An 18,366-nucleotide genomic window follows, 5' to 3' on the forward strand; every position below is an offset into this window, starting at 1 on the left:
TTCTCTATCGATCGGCAAAAGTTGCGTTAAGATTGGTTCAGAAACCTGGCCGTGATAAACAGTCTAAAATGTATCTGCAATTTGCCCGTTTTTACCCCCCTCTTCCCCTATTGACATTTTTTAATTTTATTTTTTTAGAAATGTAGATCTCGTTGAGCCAAATCGAATGCCGTTTGAATTTTGAAAATCGGCCGGTTAGATCTCGAGATATCAAGGGGGGTCGTAAACAGCCCCCCCCCCCTGCCACTAATATGGGGTAGCCAGGAGCCTGCCACTAATAGGGTTAAGAAAATATGAAATATGAGGATCTTAAACCACGATCTGAAGTCGAAGCCTAGACTAAAGCATCTCATACCAGTCACGAAACCGCCGGCTGCTTGATCCACAGCACCCTCGAGAATTCTCTCTCGGGTCCGCCTACAACTTCTCCGAATGCAGAGCGGCGTTCGCTTCAGTAAAAGACGAACCCGGTCTATTTTGTTCGTGGCTTCTCAGTTGGAATGAAGTCAGACTGCTAAAGCGGCTGGGGCAACAAAACACTTCATGTGAACGCTATGGCCGCATCGCTACTCCTCCCGATAAGTCAACGTCACTAGAATATCAATGCAGATGTCAGCGCTTCCGAAACAAACGGGCAAGAGAACGCCGGCATTTCGCTCACTGCGAGTTGCCTGATGTTTTAAGTCGAGATTTCGCTCCCTTCAAAGGAACAAAGTATAAAATGTCACATTTTTATGTCTGCGGATTGTTCAAGGCAAGTAAGACTTTTTATAACTGTGGCTGGAACACCGTGGCCTTAACCCTCGCCCGCACATGCCATTTTCCCATCCTAGAACGCACATGGGGGGGGGGGTGGTTGCCACCCCCCACGCCATTTCGCTCCTGTTGGAGATAGAGCTTAGCAGTAAAGACCAAAAAGATTCTTTGGGAAGAGACGAATCCAATGATACCCAGTTTTACCTTCTCAGGTGTCAGTCCTTGACCTTCCAGGTCAGGTCAAACTAAAAAATATTGCTGTTTTGGGTCACCGTTGGATATCAAGTGTGCTGCTTATCAAATACCGATGACGATGCTGTTTTCTGGTGCCAAGCCAGCTAGAACCTCTTTGTCACACTACCCGACCAGAATTTTGCTGCTGAGGTCATTTCAGGTCAAGTTAGGTCAAGGTCAATTATATGTGTTTGTATGTCTGTGTGTGTCTGTGTCTATACTGATGTGTGCACCGATTGTTTTTGGGTCCATATTACATGAAATCATGCATCTGAGAAGCTTTTACCAAAAATGCAGTCAAAAAACTTCAAAAAAGTAAATTCAGCTTGCCTAAAACGCAATTATCTTAGATGACCTAGGTTGACCTTGACCCTGACCTTGACCCCTGTACATCGTCGAACAACATGTTACATGATAGGTGGGAGGTAAGACTGGCAAAAAAGGCCGAAATCAGGGTGTCAAAAGCTCATAAGGCCCATGGCAAACGCAAGATGTTGAGAATTGGCCATTTGGGTCATGACATGACCTGAAAAACAAGGTCATATCTCCAAAACCAAAAATCACAGAAACTTGAAATTTTCAGTGGACATCAAGAAAGGATAGAGGAGCAGCTATACGAAAAATCAGCCTTCTAGCTCTAAAAATGTTGAGTGCAGAGCAGAAAGACTACCTGGGGGGGTGGCAACCCCCCCCCCCATGTGCGGGCGAGGGTTAACCCTCGCCGGCACGGGGGTTGATGTAACCCCCCCTACGGTTTTTCGCGAATAACTCGCGTAAAAATCGGCCGATCGCGACGTAACTTTCAGTACCCTCGCACTGATCAATTTTACACCTACCCTGAAAATTTCATGACCCTGACCCAAATGCCCTTTGACCTGTGACCTCTTTTCCGAGACCATGTTTGGCCGGAATCGCGATTCGGCGTATGTCGGCTCGCATTAGTCGCGCGTTTGCAAGCTTTTCATGGTTACAAACGTTCAAACATGTGATTTGATGTTGCTTCCATACATTTGGGTGGGTGTCAAGGTCACCTGAAGGTCAGGTCAGGTCATTGACCTTTGGTGACCTCGGGTGACCTCGGTTCACTTTTCGAGTTTTACATGTTTCTAGGCTAGTTTTTGGAGCTGAATCCGAATTTAGCAACCATTTGAACGTTTACGAAGTAGTTTTGGTGCCTTCGTAACATGTTACGAAGCTGTCAGAGGCGGTTGACACGTATTTCGAATACCCGTCACAATCCCTACCGGTTGACCTGACCTGACCTGACCCGACCTGGTCTAAATGCTTCAAGACATCATCTCTGATCAAAGCTAACACGATATTCGTGATCAGCACCCCGGAAAACCACATAGCAGCCACACTTTACGACTTTCTAACAGGTTCCGATTTTCCCGGTTTTCGGGTCATTGACCTGACCTGGAAGGTCACCCGATGACCAAGGACCTTAAAATTGGGTATCATCGGCTTCGTCTTGTGACGGGCAACACGCTCGTTTTTTCCGCGAAGCTCTAGCTTGATCAGGGGCCAAACGCGAGGGGGTCGTACCAACCCCCCCCCCTTGTGCCGTCGAAGGACGCAAAATGGCCTGTGCCGGCGAGGGTTAATCAAAAACATCTATAAAAAATAGTCATTTTATTTTAAATAGCCATTTTAATAATAAATTGCTTTTTATAAAAAAAAATATAGCCATGTGGAGTCGAAGTAGGAGCCCGAGCCGGAGCCGCAGTAGGAGCCCGTGCACAGGGGGCGGCTCCAAAAGAGATATAAACTCAACGAATACCAACGCACAGCCGGCTACTGCGCCGTCCAGCTCGCCTGAGGGCCTCTCCATTGCGTGATAAGCGGCACAGCCTAGCCTATACCATTCTAGTCAACTGGTGGCCTACGAGGATTGGGACACTCAAAGCATCATTACGCGCTATGCAGTCACGTATTTGGTACATTCCTGTCCTAGCTTGCATTCGTTCCTTCGAATTCCTGAACGTTTTCCAGGCCCCATTAGTGATAAGGTCAAGCTTTACCGTGCGCCGATCTGGTTCCAGAGAGGCTCACGTGACATAATGCGTGTCGCGTTTCTTTGGGCCTCCCAGCTCCTCTCCCAGTCTCGTATCTCATGCAATTCGCCGCTGGAGTCAGTTTACAACGATCCGTGTCGGATTCGCGACGACCGCATTATCCGGCTGCCCTGTCGTCTGGCTGCGCTGACATCGCTGTTAATTATTCAAAGATGGATTGATGACGTTTTTGAAATGAGGAGCCGGAGAGCGAACCGTCAGAACTATTAATTAAGCAGGTACGTATATTTTTTCCCTGAGTGGGAGTCGGAGATTCCGAAACTGATCAATTATTCCCGCAACGCCTGAATGGACCGATTAATCCAAACGGAACCAAAGCTGCCTAAAATATTTACGGCTCCGCTTCTCTGACCCCAGCATGCCGTTAGGCTGAGCATATGCATATGACAAAAACAATCATAATTCTTGGGATGTCACGAACTACTGAAAGATACTCATATAACGCGTTTTGATGCAGCTGTTGCTCGCAGACATTTGCAAGTCCATTGCTATACGAACTGCAGCAGCTGCTGCTGCTGCTGTTGCTACCCCTACAGCTGTTGCTGTTGCTGCTGTTGCTGCTGTTGCTGCTGGTGGTGCTGGTGCTGGTGCTGACGCCGCCGATGGTTCCTCCTCTTACACCAGAGTGGGGCGCGGGTCACCACCGCCGAGTGGCACATGCTCGTCAGGGCTCGCCACTGTGCAAACAACAGCGGAGGAGTCGATGTTGACGCGCGCGGACGGTGGTCATTCGCCGTCTCCCGTCCCATCCCCACCCCGTGCCACCCAGACATATCATCCGCGCCGATATCGGCAGTCCAATAAAAGCTCGTTGCTGTCGGCTGAAAAGCTATCCGGTGGCGGCGGGGTGGGAGAGGATGGTGCGAGCGTGTCAGCCCCGGCACACAGGCACATACCCACCGTGCGTGCTGTGGTCAGCCCCGGCACACTGGTTTCTAATGCACTGCAAGATATAGCTGTATGTCAGTTTCGGCTCTATTCTAAGCCATGCGTAGGCTCTAGTCGGCCGAGGTTTCTTCATCGTTGACCGATGAAGTGAATCGAGGTAATCAGGACTCAACAGCATACCAAATGTCTTTAGGCTATTTCGAGAGACGCATGTCACGCGCATACGGCTTCTGGTGCGCCCACACGCCTACTTTGTCGGGTGCGATCGATCACATTAGCCATGAGCCATGTCGGAGACTACTCGGCCTCAGGCCTGCGCCGAGAACCGCCTCGGAAGCAAAGCCTGAGCTCATACGCCATAGATAAGGTTTAGAGCTGTCCAAATGTGTCGGCTGGCAGACACTACGCCATATAAAGTATGCCCCAATGGACAGCAGCCGTAACATGTCCCATCAGCTGGGTGGGAATCGACCATTGTGCGGTAGGCGGCATCAGTGCTATTGTGTTCCATGAATCCCAGTCGGCGTAAACGCTTGGCTTTTCAGGAATTGCTGTCGTAAATAACTATCGCAACTATCATCACAGGAGCTTCCCTACGCCAGCTTAGGGAAAGTTTACACTGGAGTTCGAAAACCTGCCTCAACTGCCCGTGAGCAATGAGCTTGCCAGTGGCGCACAGAACTTGTAAGCTGGTGTCGCTGTGGCGTTCGACCAGAGTGATGGTGTACACTGTACAAACGCAGCGACGTATATCTGAAAGCTTGAACCAGCAACCATGATATATCTAATCGTGGTTTCTTATATTAACAAGGTTTTTGAACCAAACTTACATCAATTTTGAATTTGAGGTGATGCCAGTTTTGTTATTTTGAGGGACGGTTGTGGATTGTGATGCTGCTTTCGGACTAACTTTTCTTATCAGACGTCCAGTTAAGCTGTTTATTAGCCCGCGAGGGGCTATTTTTTGCCCCCCCCCCCTCCATACTTTTCGATATATCTCCAGAACCGCTGCGCCGATCGTCACCAAACTTTCAGTACCCTCCTGGACATCAATTTTACACATTGTGACCAAAATTTTTTCCAAAGGCTATGATAGGTTGGCCGGAAATGTCGTCAGAGTGACGTCATGTTCTACCGTTTTCGACCCAAAAAAAGGTTTCGCGGGAAGAGCTGTCAGGCCTATAGCTTTGCAAATACAGAAAAATGATAAATACATAAAAGCTGTAGAATCAACAGGGCTACCAAACTGCTATCTCGGATTTTTAAAATTTTTGGATTTTGACCCCCGAAAATTAAAAAATATTTTTTTTTATATAATAATCGAAAAATCCAAAAAGTTTTTTGAATTTCGCAAAAACCGGAATATATGTGATGGTCCTTACCGCCTTCCATCCACATACCAAATTTGAGATTGATACCTCTTTTTTGGCGAAGTTATAGCGAAAAAAAACTGTTCAAAATTGATGACGTCAAATTTTCAAACTCAATTCTCAGCAATTCTAGACCCCGTAGCGCAAAACAAAGACCACCATTAGACTCCTTGTGACGAGCTGCATCGAATCAATACCCATTTTATGCAAAACTATCAACTTTAAAATTTGACCTTTTTGGCCTGACCTTGACCTGACCTTGACCTGAACTTTACCAGAAAGTGACCTAAGCCGTACCTGATAGTCTTATAACCAACACCATTGAGTTGGAAATGAAAAATTGGCCATAAAACATGCATCACACAACCTTAGTAAAGTTGGACTCATGTGACCTGACCTGTGACCCTTGGTGACCTGACCTGTGACCTGACCTGGTATTGTCAGTGACCTCTAATAGCAACATATCTACTAGGCAACTGACGCCCTATCGCTGATTCTCGACAAAATGCGTTTTCCTCGGTGTTATAGCGCATTCCCTAGAAGACCAGTGAACGGTGAAACATTTCATCTTTGACCTGACCTGTGACGTCATCGGTGACCCCGAGGTCAATGAAATTTGGTTTCCTTCGACAAATTTGATGGGCCTTTTGAACGCCGTTTGAATTTTGCGGATCCGTCCAGTAGTTTCGGAGATACGAGGGGAGGCAAAAAATAGCCCCCCCCCCCCACCCACCCACCTGGGCCCGATTTCACCAAGTGAATATATTCCATTACGGCGGCGTACATATTCACTTTTGGCATATTATGACATATTCAGTTTCACCAAACTCCGTACAGGGATACTTATTCAAGACAAAGACAAAGTATGACTGCATAAGTCCGTCGTTTTCTGGCATACCATTACATTTGAGGTACCTCTGGTACGCCGATCTGCTTTTTCAACAGCTGTTTGCCGAGTTTGCTGGCATTGAAAGTATGCTACTTTTCGTGGCATACTTTGAGAAACAGCTTGGCATACATCAATTTTTTGTATGATAATGTTACAAATTTAATGACTTCGTCGATGCAACGTATGATAAAAACATGCAACAGGCTACGCAAAAAGTTTTTGATGTCATAATGGTTATTTCTTGCTGGATATATAGGGTATCGTGTGTCAGGGCTTATATTGAAATTAAACCCCAGAACAGCTATTCTTATAAGGCTTATCTCATCGTGGCATCACTGCGATTAAAATCACCCCATCATGCAGAAACACAACAGGGAATTCCTTTTTTCATTCGCATTCCCGATTACATTGAGTTTTCCACTTAAAAAAAACGACAGTTCACATTGTATTTTGATAACACAAAAGGCCAAAAGCGTTTCAAATCTTTCTCACCGTGATTATTACACCGTGCTCTTTATACAGCGTTTTACCGAAGAGGAAGTAAATAACTGGCGAGGGCGAGAGGAAAGACTGAAGTCCAGTCCAGCAACGCCTTGATTGACATGCCCAGCATGTTGCATCACTGAAAACCAAAATGATTCTCCTGATGCCCTGGTCATGGGCATTTATACCCGCATGATTCCCTTTTGATCCTTATATTATACCCATTTTTTCATTCCCTTCGATTATGCAGGCATCACAGAGGGAATCAGAGTCCCCAAATATGTCTGTAATACTCCCATAGTATACCAGTGGCGCTGATCCTCTCGATAGAACGTAGATATCACCCAATTAGAACTGTAATACTCTCCAATGATTCTCAGCTACAAGAATCATTGAAGAATCAATACTGTCTCGCGATTCCCATTTGACTCTCTCATGATTCTCCAATTATGTCACTATGATTCCCGGAAAGAGCATAACTGCCATTTTCTCGCCGCCATGACAGTTTGTAACTGTGAGGTGAAGTTGACTGCGTTTCGGGGCCTGCATTTTCGGGCATTTAAGTGTGTGTTTTTAGGTCTGTGACTTTCGCAAGCGAAGTTTTTGTTCCTATTGCACTCTTTGATATTTCTGACACAGCGTAAAGGCAATATTTTCCTAAGAAACACAAACAGAATCCATCTTTATGCCATGGATGGACTGAGAGAGAGAGAAAGAGAGAGCTGAACTCATCGCTGGGAAACCTGCCACCAGGTACGACCAGCCTACGTGACTTTATGAAGACAATCTGTGAAAATACATATCGCAGTCGAGGTAAGGACGAAATGTAGCTGATTTATTATATGTTTTTTTAAGTGTTTTTATTCTATATTCTTTTTTTTACTGCGCCGTGCTGGTGGTCTGAATTTCCCGTGTCGTGCTGGGGGGGGGGGGGGGGAGGAGGGCGTTTTCACCCCTCCCCGTCTAATTCGGCTCCTAGGCCACGTAGCGACACGCGGTAAGCGGCATTCGAAAAAGGGTAAATAAAAATTGAAAATACTTCGGTCATTTTTTAGGTCAGGTAACCAGAGGTCATCAAATGTCAAATTTTATATATTTCAACAATTTTCGAAACACCCAGTGCATAACTCGGGAACCAATAGAGCTACAGCGCCGGGGAAGATCGCATTCGATACCTCTTTTACAGGCCTATCTGAAGAATGTTCTCAGATTTGACCTCAGGTCAACGGATTAGCCTCTAGAGGGAAACTCCAAAAATAGCCGTATTTACGAAAAAAAAAAGTTTTTCGGTAATTGCTTTTGACTCAAATAAGTCACGACATCAATTTTACCAGCATCGTGTTACTCTCGTCGAGAAGCGTCGAATGAACTATAAGTTGACCTGGAAAGGTCATTTTGAAAATTTGACCTCAGGTCAAGGTCATGACCTGACTGGAAAGAGTCATGTTGCATATCACTCGATCCGTATCGTCGAGCTGAACACATCTGACATGTATATTGTTAAACATCTGACATGTTATCACCGCTCTAGCACGTCTCTATCAAAAGCTATAGTAAAAACTGCTGGTGACCTTTAATGCCCTGATATGACCTCAGGGGCACAGAGAGGGGTCATGTGTACAATTTGCAGCTTCAGTGTGTCATATTTACTTATAAACCGATGTTAATGAGTGTTTAGAACGACATTCCTTCAAATGAGGCACATTTCAATTTTCTCCCATTGACTTTAAAGGAGAGGTCGCAAAATTGACCTGACCATAGGTCACAGATATCAAAATTCCAAGATATAAATTTTATACATACTGCTACTCTTATCAATCGCCTTAAAGGGACCCTCCCACCTTAACATTAGATTTGAGTTGAGATAGCCAAAATGGGGTCCCTGGCTCACAATTACCGGTTTCGGCACTCACAACCTCGAGAAATGCCTTAAATCGGAAATATTGAATTTCAAAATTGCAGCATTTTGATTCAGAGGGGCTAATGCATAGGAATACCCCTCTGAATGTGTGACGTCAGCGCAGATATCTAACGATTTTTAAATGTTTGACTAAAACGTTTTGTAGCACGCGGTGGTATATGCTGCTTTGCGCGCAACAAATGCCGCACTTTCAAATAAAGTCGCTATAGGAACAGCGGAGATCCCAAAAAGTAAACAAAAGTAAAAGTATAATATCTTGAAAACCGGTGAATATTTTTCGATGAAATTTGGTAGATATTCGTTTTTGCTCTTTCTGAACCGAGCGACATCACTTTCATGCCAATTCATTTACTTTTTTGAAGGTGGGAGGGTCCCTTTAAGTTTAAGAGCGATCGTTCAGTCGATGTAGCTACAGCGAGCCTTTAAACTTATTCTGAGATCAGGTCACTTGACGTGACCTGGTGACCTGACCTTGAAACTAGACCGGGACCTGAAATTTTTACAACAAGTTTATATTCAATAATGTAGAATGAAGTTAATATCCTGGATTGCCATTACAAGAATGCGTGTCTTGTAAAACATTGAGCCTCAAAATATCTTGCAAGATGTTTATTTTCAAAAGTTACCGCTGTGTCGGGTCAGGATGTCCGCTATCCAGTGAAGAGTAATGAACATTTTTAGTACGCCTCAGATAGGTATGTTCTCCTGCTTTTACATGGGTGGCATTGTCCCTTTGAATCAGTTAAGTCTGAGTTGAGTCAGATTACAACAATTTAGCATTGAGTTGAATACAATTTTGTCGCCGTGATTGTTCGTGAATAATGGACAAGTCAATCCGATAAGCTTCCTGAGTCCAGTACTATCCTGCTTCCAGAACGTCAGTAAGTCAAAAGTAGTAAATTAACAGTGATGCTACGTGTTTGTTTCACAGAGGACGTGCCGCTCATCATTCTGCGGTTGCTGGGCGAGGAGGCGGCGGTCGTAGTGGATGCGCACTGCGTGCTGTCGTCAAGGCCTATTATCCAGGAAGGACCCTCTGGAGGCGGCAGCACGTTCAACGTGCTGGTGGAGGGCGCCATGGTGACCAGCGCCACCACTCTGGATGGAGCGCTGCTCCTCCTGGGGATGGTGCATTTATGATTTAATCTGCGAGTGTCACGGGCGGTGCGTTCCACAATGTGGTTTTTGTCGCGACTCATCATGGGCCTGCGCCGGTGGAGTCGACTGCCAAATGCCACAGCTGGCGCTCAGAGAAGTCTCGCTGAGCTGCAGTGAAGTTTCGAGCATCGGGAAGTGATGCGTTGGTTGCGAAGAGAGCGGGGCGTGCACAGACGGCGTGTGTGTTTGTCGGAGTGGAGCTGCAGCAGGAGGGCACAGGGCTAATGCAGGGTGCATTGGTGCATTGAGGCACATGGGCATTGAGCGTGTTTATGTGTTTATTTGTAATCCCAAGCTGGGAATCACATTTTTCATTCATTCTTTATGATTACGTGACTCAACAAGAGGCTGTGAATTGCATTCTTGCAAGTACATTTGAAATAATACATGCCACATTTGTAAGATCCATGTTTATATGTTATGCTTGTATTCCTCATTTTGCCAGTGAGAGTCGCGACCCGGGCATTTTGCGGACTCAAGGGGGAATATCAAGGGTAATAATTGGGGCATTATGAGAGCATGTAATGGGGTATATCGTAAGCATCAATAAAGCATAAAGTGGGATTTTTAGAGGTAGATTAGGAGTGTGATGGGGGCATTATATGGGCATCAAAGGAGAATAGACGCAATTCTGTAAGAATATCTGAAGAATATATGGGGTATTTTAGGGTGCTCGCAGGGGAAGAATCGGGGCATTGTCTGTATTCTCCCTAACTCCCTTGTGGGAATATTTGAAGAATTTTGGCAGAATATTTTGAGGATCATAGAGCGAAAAGGGGAATACTTGAGGTAGAGAACAGGAATATTTGGGGTGTTGTTTTGGACCATTCTCCCATTATCCGTCAAAGGGAATCATTTTTGTTTTCAGTGATCACAAGTCACAACGCATTCGTTTACATTCGTTTTCATCGCCCACTTTTGCTATTTCTTTGCAGTACCCATATGCTGTCCAATGTCCATATTTTTTGTGTTGTGGCCAAATGATTCAATTTATCACCGGCTTCCCGCTTCCGTTCAGGTTCAGTCTGCCGAATGATTCCGAAATATTCTCTATATTTGAAGTCGTCGGTAGACCCTTCGATTATTTAAAAACTTGATTCAAGTAATATTTCAGATAACTTGTCGGCTATTCGACCGTGCTCCTTGCTATCGTCAGTGATCGGTAGTTAGATATAGGATAGGTGCCTCAAGTAATGCCATTTCTTGTTCAACTTTATTTATATTTGCTTTGAGCCACTCCAGAATTCCGTAGAAGATGTGAACAAATATTGAAGCAATATCTAATGAGAAGTAACTTGGAAGAAAAAAAATAATATCAATTCAAAATCCAATAAAACCCACACACGCCAGTAACGTCAACTGTGCTGCGCGGCTTGCTGCCGATTGTTTACATTTTTGGCTTTGGAATGTCATGCTCCCAGCAAAAATCGAGCATTATTAGCAATATTTGTTTAGGTACTCCCTCTTGTATGATCAGCAAATTTAATTCTTATTAGCGTAGCTAGAATTTTTTTTCCATAATATTGTATATCTGAGCATTTAAGCTCGTCGACTTTAAATACGGAAAAATATAGTGACTGCAGGTCCCCGACAAGAAACGATATATGTGTTACGGGCCAAGTGCGAAGGCTAGTCCGTTTGCGAACGGACTAGTCCATTCGCGAATGGACTAGGCCGTTTGCGAATGGCGGTCCGTTCGCAAACGGACTAGTCCGTTTGCGAATGGCCGGCCATTCGCGAATGGCCTAGGCCGTTTGCGAACGGACGGGTTTGTGGCGTTGCACTTAGCCGCCGGAAGCATGGATCCTCGGATTGGGGTACGATTCCAAATGAATGGGGGACCGCTGGTCGATGCAGGGGCGTCGCCGACGGGGGGGTCGGAGGGGTCCGGACCCCCCCCCCCCCCACACACACACATTCTTGAAAATATGCCGGTCCGACGCCCCCCGGCCCCTCCCCCCCCCCCCCCACACACACACACCTTTGGCCACGAAAATCGATCAATAATAAAATAAAATATTTTGAAAACGATTTTGGTGCATTCTCAAAATAAAATTGTCTAAATCCCAGGAGTTTTCAGTATTTGGTGGGGATTACTTTGACTGACCGTCCGACCAGATCCCCTAGTCGAAAATCCGTGGCGACGCCACTGCGTCTATATGTTAAGTTTGTTCTCCGGAGTAGATCTGCGAGCTGGCGCAACTCTGGGTTAAGGTCTCCACACACCTGGTCCATTCGGGATGCGACTTTCCGCTGAACCCTGCACAACGCGGAAATTATAGCAACGTGTTGCCGCTGGCCAGGCTTCGGCCACCGATCTGGATCTGGGGAGGTCAAATATCCCCGTGACCTTCGAACAGCGGAGAGTCGCGTGGTGTGCGGAGACCATTAGTACCGTGCTCCGGGCTCCCCGCTGATGACCCGACCTGACCTTGGTCGAGTTTGTGGCGCTCGATTCATTCTGCTCTGGTGTGGTGTACCGGGACGGTGCGGCTTGTGTGTGGTGAGTGCGGTGCGGTGAGTGTTCGAAAAACTGTTGTGTTGCATTGCATTTAACAATACGCGCACTGCAGGGGGGTTGCTTTCAACCCCCCTGTGGTTTTTCACAGATCACGAGAAAACGGCGGCGCGCAGCAAAGCCAAATTGTGTATACCTTTTCTCCCATATTCTGCGCACATTGTGTGAAAATGCTGACTCCAGATGACCTAAGGTCAGGTCACCAGGCCAGGTTAAGTGACGCCGGTTGAGTTACCAATACTTTGCACGCATCATTTCACACGGGACTTTGCACATGCCAAGTTGACTTGCCAAGTTGACGTCACTTTGCTGGATATTTCGCACTTGGCCTGACTTCGCACTTGGACTGGGAGCATAAACGCCCGTCCATTCGCAAACGGCCTAGGCCAACTGCAATAACGCACATGGACTAGTCCATTCGCAAACGGCCTAGTCCAAGTGCGTTATCGCACTTGGACTAGGCCATTCGCGAATGGACTAGCCTTCGCACTTGGCCCGCAACATATGCATGCGCGCCGGTGGCTCTCAAAGTACGTAAAGCGGGCGTATTGAATATATTCCTGTGGCGAAACCGAATAGTATTATCGTCGTACTTTGTCGGTGTACTTTTCCAAAGTACACCAATAATATATTCACTTGGTGAAATCGGGCCCTGGTCGCGTTATAAACAGACCCCACCAGGGCGCGGGTTAGTTGCTTTATAAAAAGTTACGCGGTTTCTGGCTTAATGTAGTCATTGTATCGACCCATACGTATATATTAAGTATGTTTTGAGAGACCATACTGTATGATATGCTAGGCGTGGTTTACATATAAAGTACCTATATATTCTGCACTATAATTGTTGTAAGGCCTTTACAAGTGACTATAATTGTTCTACATATAGAACAAAGGTACCTTGAACCTGCTATACTTGTATTGTTTATCCCTCGCCCAGCGATAGTGCATACAGCCACTGTGCCTGCGACGATAAGCGTTGTATAATGGTGTATCCTGGACCGGCGGATAGTGCCTGCACAGCCCGTGTATCAGTGGTATCTTCAAAGCTCATCATTAGCCCAGCATCGTTCCGAGCTGACCAGGCCTGCTGGGGCTCGGGATCGATCTGAGCTGGTGATAGGACCTGCTGACTGCGCCGCGTCCCGGTGGACCGGTCCGAGGCGCAGACGGCCGCCGTGGCGATGTGTTCCTCCGGCTCCTGGGCGCGCAGCCCGCTCCCGGCCGGCGGCAGCGAGCGCGCGCCGATCGCTGCCGCCGAGAGCGTCGGCGCCGACGGCACTGGTGTCGACATCGACACCACTCCAGTCGACAGCCGGCCTCCGCCGACGGGCGGCCGCGCAGCGCGCCTCGCCGGCTCCGACGGACGCCGACAGACGGTGGCGGGCTACGGATAGCCAGTGACGGGTTACGGACAGTCGACGAAGTTACGAATAGCGCATCGGCGAAGTTACGGATAGCGCATCGACGAAGTTACGGATAGCGCAGTGACGAAGTTACGGATAGCGCAGTGACGGGTTACGGACAGTCGGCGAAGTTACGGATAGCGCATCGGCGAAGTTACGGATAGCGCATCGACGAAGTTACGGATAGCGCAGTGACGGGTTACGGACAGTCGGCGAAGTTACGGATAGCGCATCGGCGAAGTTACGGATAGCGCATCGACGAAGTTACGGATAGCGCAGTGACGAGTCGTAGACAGCCAGTGAGGACCTGCCATCGACGATTACACAAGTGGTAAGGAACGTGCAGCTAGCGAATTGTGGCAGCTATACGGACAGCCAGTGACGAATTATACGGACAGCTGGTGACGGGTTATACGGACAGTCGGTGACGGGTTATAGGACAGCCGGTGACTGTCTGCTACTGGCCCAACTGTGACAAACCACCGGCCGAATTGGGCCACGGACCACTGACAGAACCGTAACAGACCAGTAGCCGAACTGTGGTATCATTTTCAGAACTGTGACGGACTGCTTGCCGAACTGTGACGGACCTTCACAGTCGAGCTGTGAGACACACGTTCTGTCCCGCCAGCTCCGTATCGTGCTCGGCACCAATCTGTAAGGTGCTCAGTAGCTCTGTTCTCGTATTGAGCTGTGCCAGATCGCCGACAGATAGTGTCACTGCGGACCCCGCGGCACCGTTTTCGTCGAGTGCCTCCGGCAGACGTCGGCCGCTCTGAAGGTCAGACTGTCGGCGACGACGGCGGAGTTCCGGAGCTTCGAACGACAGTGGCGAGGTGATTGTTCCCAGTGACGGTGATGGGCTCCCGGCCCGGCGTCTGAGGCGTGCTCGTGACCGGGCGGAGGGGAGGAGTCCGCCGCTGAAAGGGACGCTGCAGACGGGGCGAGGTGGAGGTGGCTGTCCTCAGCTTCCGAGGGCCACAAGAGAGGAGTGTATTCTGCTCTCCTTGCACAGTTGCCCTGTCTGAGAGCTGAGCGGCCGACGCTGCTAGCCGGACCTATCGCACCGGTAAGTTCACAGTTCACAAACACGCCCAGCCGATCGATCAAGGACGATCGCTATGAAATCACTGCCTGCATGCATAGTTATGAATGGTTTAACCCTATTCCTGGCGGGGGGGCCTCAGGAGCCCCCCCCCCCCCCTGAGGTTTTTTGGTTATTTCTCCCAAACGCGTTGAGCTAGGAAGCTCAAATTTTCTGATTTTCCTAAAAGGCTTCTACGCAACATGTCTGAAAATTTTGAGTTGATCTGACCTCAGGTCAGGTCACCAGAGGCGGTTTGGTGACCCTACCTCAGAAAAGTTTGCAATCACGCCAGAGCTAGAGTTTTTGACCGATCAATTTCTTCTCTTCAGGCTTTAGTTAGGGTACCAGTATGTGCAATTTGTATATCTCGGAATTTTGATATCGGTGACCTAAGGTCAGGTCAGTTTCGCGACCTCCCCATTATAAGTCAATGGGGGAAAAATCAACTCCCTGTTTTTACCACTAAAACGGGTCGGAATGGCCCCATATACCATACATGACTTCATATACGATCAACCTTCACTACCTTGAGGTCTGTTTTGCTGTTGGGTAGCTGTGAGGTCATGTGACGTCATCAAAGGTCACCAAAGGTTTTTGGCCAATAACTCCGTACAGGAACAAGATACAGACGCGTGGATGGTCTCATTGTGTTCAGCTCGTCAAGACGCATCGAATGATATACATGATGACCTCGAGGTCACGTGACCTGAGGTCAACCTTTGACCTTGTCCTTTCGAGGTCAACATATATATCATTCGATGCGGATTGACGAGAGGATCACGATGATGCCCTTAGTTTGTTCCTATCTTGACTAATTCGAAAGTTATTCGAGAAAAACTCTCTCCATATCTAGCGCCGCCATTTTGAGTTTTTCGACCCCTGTGACGTCATCTTTGACCTGACCTGAAAATGACCTTAGTAAAAATTGTAGATCTTGACCGTGCGTATCCGATGCCGTTTACCGCTTGTCGCTATCTTGCTTCGTTCTCGAGATCTCAGGGGGGGCCGAATCGGCCCCCCCCCCCCCCCCGCCAGTTTCTTGTCCCGGCGGAGCCCGCCAGGAATAGGGTTAAGTGCGGATTTTATGTGTCTTTGGAGAAGTATGTACTCGATAGTGATCACTGGCTATATTGCGCACTGGTGAAGCCTTATGTGTGTCTGCTCAACACTTGCTATGCAAATTGCATTCCTATTGCGCTGCTGACCTCAGTAGGTCTCGGGACGGATCGCTGCATTCGGACATGCCAGATGTCACGTCCAGCGGGGCATATGACGTCACAGAATGATTGATTTATTTTTTTGCTAACGGAAGCTGGTAAGAGTCGTTCTGTTATGCAAGCGTTCGCAAAAAGTAGCCCAAGGGAGAGATGGGTGCGTTCGCGGGTTATGGAAAACGCTGTCCCAGTGCGGGAAAACATTCCTACCCGTTGGTTGATTGGATGCATATGACAATCTGACAGGTCCAATGATAGCAGATTGTGGGAATCAGGTGCTGGCAAAAATAACTGTCCGATAATGCTTTGTCTTGCACATCGCATGTTGACGATTTATGTCCGAGGCATGGCGTAGAAGCCGTTGACAGCACTGAAAACCAAAACGATTCTCTATTCCCTTTGATCATGGTGTGTCATGCTCCTATAACTCTGCCGTTTTCCTGGCGGAATGCCCTTAAGATACTCAAATGATTCCTCAAATGATTCCTTTTAAGCATATCAGGGGTTTTGGTCTAAAACAACACCCTGATCATTTTCTTCGAACATACCCAAACTATACCCTCATTCTTTAAATTCCTCCCTTGAATTCTTCTAATATACCCTAGTGTACAGTCTCTGCCGCTACTGTCAGATACCGTACCTGTGCCGCTCGGCGCCTCCGGCGGTGACCGGTCGGCGGGCCGGGACTGGCCGGCCGGGCGGGCGAGAAGGACGGGCAGTCGCTCTCTGGACGTGTTGCTGACCACTAACCCGCGCCCCGCTGGGCTATTCAGCCATACGCGCCCTGCTGGGGATAGAACCTTAACCCTCGTTTTGGATGTGTTACGATATATAAAGGGAAATCGGACGAGGGAGCTGAGAGTAATGAGACAGTTTCTGAGCAAGTTCTACGACGAATATACCTATAGGGCATTATTATTTTCCCTTCTGGGTTTATGTGGGGTCTAATGCAAGAATACATTGAGATCAGTGATGGAAATCACACAGGGACGTAGCCAAGGGGGGGCGGAGGGGGCGCCCGCCCCTCCCTTGGGGTTTTCAGGAGGCCCCCCGAAAGGATTCAGGCCAACGTGGGCCGAAGGCCCACGTTGGCCAAAATCACGTCGGAGGCGAACGAAATTCACCCGGGAATCTAAAAAAATGACGTCAGAACAATCAGGGCCCTCTGACCAGCCTGACAAGTGACAGCTAGGGCCCTTCTCATCTCCTGTGAATAACCACTAGTGTCTGTGTCTGACCGCTAAGGCCCCTCTGACTCCTCAGTAGAGAGGAGGCCCTCTGTGGGTAGGAGGCCCTGTGTAGAGAGGAGGCCCCCTTAGAGAGGAGACCCCCTGTAGAGAGGAGGCCCTCTGCAAAAAGGAGGCCATCTGTAAAAAGAGGCCCTCTGTAAAATAGAGGCACTCTGTAAAAAGGAGGCCCTCTGTAGAGAGGAGATCGTCTGAAGAGAGGAGGCCCTCTGTAGAGGAGGACTCCCTCAGTAGAAAGGAGGTCCTCTGTAGGTAGGAGGCCCTCAGTAGAGTGAAGGCCCTCTGAAGAGAGGAGGCCCTTTGCAGAGATGAGGTCCTCGGTATAGAGGAGGTCCTGTGTAGAGACGAGACTCTGAAGAGAGGAGGCCCTATATAGATAGGAAGCCCTCTGTAGAGAGGAGGTCCATGTAGAGACTAGAGCGGAGGCCCTCTGTAGAGAGGATGCCCTCTGTAGAGAGGATGCCCTCTGTAGAGAGGATGCCCTCTGTAAAGGAGGCCCTCTGGAGAGAAAGACACCCTCAGCAGAGAGGAGGCCCTCTGTAGATAAGAGGCAATCTGTAGAGAGGAAGCCCTCTGTGGCTGTGTTGGTATTTTTACGATGGATGCAATTACCCAAACCATTTATCAGACCGTGGTGATATTCCCATAGCCATGCTTCGCACAACTCATAATAATCTATTTGACCGGGAAATTAATATATACCTATCCATCGATTGTTTGTTTCATCTACGGCGTAAATGAAGCAAACCACCTGGACCATAGGAAAATTTACTAACGAAACCATATTTTACTTACAGCAAGTATACGTGGCATCATTCACACATAAAACATTGATAACCGTACAGTTTCAATCTTGCAGACGTCAGTCAGGTCAGAATCGTGACAAGCCTATTGGAAAATATAATGAACTGTGTCCTGCTTCGAGAAAACGAGTCAAAACCACCCAATTCTTTCTGAATTAGGTACGTCAGGTCAGATTATCTGATCTGTAAGCACCCAGGTGGCATTTACTGACGGGCACCGGGAAGGATCATCTGAGGTGAGGTGAGGTCATGACGTCATGACATCAACAGTTTTTAGCCAATAAATCACGACATGATGGGGCTAGATAGTTGTTAGTGTA

At 47.8% G+C, this 18,366-nt stretch overlaps 1 protein-coding gene across 1 annotated transcript in view; it reads left to right on the top strand.

Moving 5' to 3' along the window:
• Nucleotides 1-14,219: 14,219 nt before the first annotated feature.
• The window catches only part of LOC122393717 (protein amalgam-like), a 58,864-nt gene continuing 54,717 nt past the window's right edge, over nt 14,220-18,366 (top strand). Inside the window, exon 1 of the mRNA XM_043389974.1 lies at nt 14,220-14,764. The gene's annotated coding sequence lies outside the window, so the exon portion shown is untranslated. The remainder of the gene's footprint in view (nt 14,765-18,366) is intronic.

Source organism: Amphibalanus amphitrite, unplaced genomic scaffold (genome assembly GCF_019059575.1).
Source record: "Amphibalanus amphitrite isolate SeventyFive unplaced genomic scaffold, NRLGWU_Aamphi_draft 000550F_arrow, whole genome shotgun sequence".
NCBI lineage: Eukaryota > Metazoa > Arthropoda > Thecostraca > Balanomorpha > Balanidae > Amphibalanus > Amphibalanus amphitrite.